Source organism: Phragmites australis, chromosome 12 (assembly GCF_958298935.1).
Source record: "Phragmites australis chromosome 12, lpPhrAust1.1, whole genome shotgun sequence".
NCBI lineage: Eukaryota > Viridiplantae > Streptophyta > Magnoliopsida > Poales > Poaceae > Phragmites > Phragmites australis.
The window spans coordinates 2,322,305-2,326,690 of record NC_084932.1 but is presented as its reverse complement, the minus strand read 5'-3'; positions in this window follow the sequence as shown (position 1 = coordinate 2,326,690).

Genomic DNA, 4,386 nt, shown 5'->3' with positions numbered 1-4,386 from the left:
ACACCATGCCATGGATCTGACCTCTGAACTCACCACGGATGTCGGGCACAACAACATGGAGCCATGGTTACGAATGGGGGGGGGGGGAGATAGTGAGAGAGGAAGAGAGGAGGGGAAGGAAGCTGGACGGATGCCACGAAAAAACCTTGTTGTCGTCGTCCTTGCACCATGCAGGCTTCTGGTGGCCTGCTCAGGCGGTGGTGAGGCGGAAGGGAGGAGGGAGAGGACTTCAAGTTCCGAGGGTATATGGCTTCACTGTATTAGTAAATCAATGGTATATGGCTTCACTGTATTAGTAAATCAATCAATCATTATGCCATCATCAGATTATCAGGACATCCATATAGTTGTAGTAAATTCATGAGCATTCTAGCAAATCTCATGTACCGGAGCTGATCATAAAAGCAACTGAGACGGAGCAATAAAGCACCCTGAATTTCTGATCAACAACAGTTACGACATTGCAACTGTACTCGCATTGGTTTTACTGCGTGAGAGTGCCCTCTGACCGTCCCTTTGATAGGTTTATTACAGCACTAGTCTCTCAGTACACGAATCATCTCAGAAACAAGTTCAAGAGGGGATCAGCAGGTGTGAGGTCTCGATCGATTGCGAAATCATTGTCGTGGAATCCCATATCCAAGCAGACAAGCAGTACTGACGACGGATTTATAGTTTGGTACGTCTTTTGTGCACTGCTGATATCTTGAATTGGTGCGTCCTGATGACTCCTGACTCGAGTGCAGTGGGGGTTTGAGATACTACAGCTTTTGGTTTCTGCTGGTGTTGGATCTAATCCCCGGTTTTTTATGCGTAGAATTTGATCTGAAGTTGGAGGCTTTAATGTCATCTAAAGACAAGTAATTGAGCATATATAAATTGTCTTACAGTTCAAATTAAATTCTGGATTGCTAATTGCATTGCATCGTATATTTAACTTATATAAGTGTTATTATACATCCGGGGTGTAGTCCACCTACACCCACACGCTAGCCGCCTAGCCAAGCCATTTGCACCGCGCCATGTGGTCGTGGGCCAGCCACACCAACGGAGCTTACGCACGTCACATGGCTGCATAGCTCGCTTTCCCGTTCACGCACGCACATCACGTGTCGTTCGTCCTGTATCACCCAATTAGTAGTTGTCTAATAGTTAATAACCAATAATTCTTCAGCAGTTATCTAAGTAGCTGTCATTCAATAATTCTCCAGTAATTTTACTATGGGTTGGATGTTTTCAAGTATAAGTGTGAAATTTTACTATGACTCGTTGTCAGTAGTGTGAGAATTTACTATGACTTGGATGCTTCAGTAATTTTGATATGATTCAAATACAAGTGTAAAAATTTACTATGAATTAGATTCTTCAGTAGTTGTGAGTAGTGTGAGAATTTACTATAACTTGGATTTTTCAATAATTTTGCTATGAGTGATGCTTTTAAGTAGAAGTATGAAAATTTACTATGACTCAGATTCTTTAGTAGAAATTTACTATGTACAGATGCTTCAGTAGTTATCAGCATATTTTTTTAGTAGTTATGTTAGTAGCTGTTCAGCAGTTTAAATCATAGAAAAATTATTCAGTAACGTCGGTAGTTCAGTTTTCAGTAATTCAAAATTATGGTAAAATTGTTCACTGGTTGTAAGTGGTTGCCAATAATTTTGTTTAGTAGTATCAGTAGTTTTGGTCATTAGTTTTTTTAAGTAGTTGTCAATCGTTGCTAGTAATTTATATCAGTAGTTGTTAGTAATATCAGTAGTTTGTTCAGTAATACTAGTAGTATTTTTTATAGTTCTTTCAGTAGTTCTCAGCAGTTGGTTATGTATTTAGTTGTTAATACTTGCATGCGGGGTGGGGGCGTGTGGGGGCACTAAGCGGGGACATGTGGCGAGCGCAAGTGGGCTAGGGCGGGATAAGATGTAAAATAGCACTATCATATGGATATATATATACTATCTGTTGCATCAAATGTTCAATGTAATAACCTGCAGAATCTCTGGTATTGTCAGAAGTCTTGATTTCTCTTTACCTGATAGACATAACTTCTCTGAGTCAACCCAACAACGCTACGAATCTTTTTGTCAGATCACACTGGCAAGAGTAAACTTCTACTTGACTAAACGATCAGAGCCTGCCCCAGTTTCATCTGCATGATCTAGAAAGCAGCTGCAATGGATTTCTATGCAGCACCGACCCAGATACATGTTTCGGTGTACGGATACGGGTACGCTATTTTTTCAAGAAACTCAATGCACATATATGTTTTATTATTTTCAAAATAGTAATAAGTTACTCCTATGTTTTACTTCAAGTCTTCAACTTATATCCGGCTAAGTGTTGCCACTAGCTAATACCTAATAGATCAGCGTGTGGCGGTGACATGGGCTTCACCATCATCCTCATGCCATTAGGGTTGGACAAGCAGGCAAGGGAGATTGCTTTGACAATAGCCGCAGCCCTAAAAACTGACTCGCAGCCACCGCCCCCATAGTGCTGCATGTCACCGTCATCCGCACACGATCACTCGGTCACCGATGGTCAAAAATCAGAAGAATAGGGTGGGGAAGAAAGAAAGAGGAAAAGGGAGAGCCGAGAAGTAGAGAGACTCACCACCAGGAAGTGATGGAGGGCATCATCACCGGCGCTACGAGCGTGGTGGCGATGGGCGAGAGGGAGGCATGGGAGATGTGGATGGGAGATGCAACGCCATTAGGTTATGCGACTAGGTTGAGCCGTATCCTTAATGTATCCTATAAGTATCTAAGGAGTATCTAAATTTTTAATGTTTATTTTTATTCGGATACTCAATAGATACATATCCGCCAAGTATCCGATACACATTGGTATCGAATATGGTATCCGATTCAGATACATGAGCATTTTAAAGTATTGGTGTTTCAGATATTTCTATCCTAATTGAAAGCTTGCTGGTGACTGGTGAGAGATGCCATTTCACAAGTTGCACCTCGATCTTTAAAAAAAAAATCTGAACCGAAAAAAGTTGCATGCACTTGTGTGTGAGACATCAAATGAAGTAGTGAAGTTAATGTGCTGCTGGATTCCTTCATTGTAGGGCAAAGGTAGGCTGCATTACAAACACATGTACGGTATTTACCTAAAGTGGCACATTTGATGCACCTTTACTCTGATAGATGGAATCCTTTAAGCTTCTGTGGCCAGGCCTTGAATTCTCTATTCATGAAGGGCATTCAAGGTGTTCAATTCATCACAGCTCTGTCTGTGATATGGAGTACTCCTGTCTATTGTTGTAATGCTAGCGCACAAAAAGAAGATTGGAATCAGACTCACAAATGATTTAGGAGGAACATATACTACTATAGAACTGGTCAATAGTAGCGGTACATTAGTGTCAGTTGTACAGGAACGGTCACTAAAGATGCATCAGTACCAGTTCTTAACCTTCAGCGCCTGAACAGTGAGGGAGCCGCTAAAAACCGGCACTGACAAGTCCGTATAAGTGCCGATTCATGTTATAAACCGGCATTGATACATCAATGCCAGTTTATAACATCAATGCCGGTTTATAACATGAATCGGCACTGATAGTTCATCTGAACCTGAACTTTTAATCTATTCTAATTTGGCTCGGCCAAATATCCGGCTCCAACTATCAGTATCGGTTCTAATCACAACCGGCACTGATAGTCTATATGGATCTGAAAATTTATTCTAATCTAATTTTGGCTCATCAAGTTTGACTCAGATATTTTCCTCAGCTTTCTCTCGCGCAGCCTCTCGAACTCTCCTCCCCCTCTCTCTCGTTCCCCACCACTCCTCTTTCTTTCAATCTCTCCTCTCTCTCCTTCTCCCTCCCACAGTCGGCCTCCTCCCCTCCCCATCTCCTTCTCCCTCCCACCGCCGGCCCCTCCCCACCGGCCTCCTCCCCTCCCAATCTCCTTCTCCCTTCCACCACCGGCCCCTCCCCTCCAACCTCCTCCCCTCCCCGCCGGCCCCTCCCCACCAGCCTCCTCCCCTCCCCATCTCCTTCTCGCTCCCACCGTTGGGCGGCAGAGGGGCCAGGCGACGGTGATGGTCTCGGTGGGAGACCCAGCAACCTAGCACACAATGACCGTTGAGCTGTGCAGGACTAGCGCATTGTCATCCATGTACTCCTCGTCGCTCCGCGCATCATAGAGCGCGACGCTCTCCCTGGGCCCGTGGCCGTTCGTCCGGCCATGGCTGTGGCGTGTGGTCCCCATGATGAGCCGCTTCAGGTCAGCCGAGCGGGAGCGACAGATCCAGGGCAAGTAGTGGTCAAGCGCATGTGTTGTGACTGTGCATGTGCATGTGTTGTAGCTGTGGCTGTGGTTGTGCATGTGCTGTGTTGCGGCAGCAGCTTTCGAGTCACTGTGTTTGCAGGTGTGC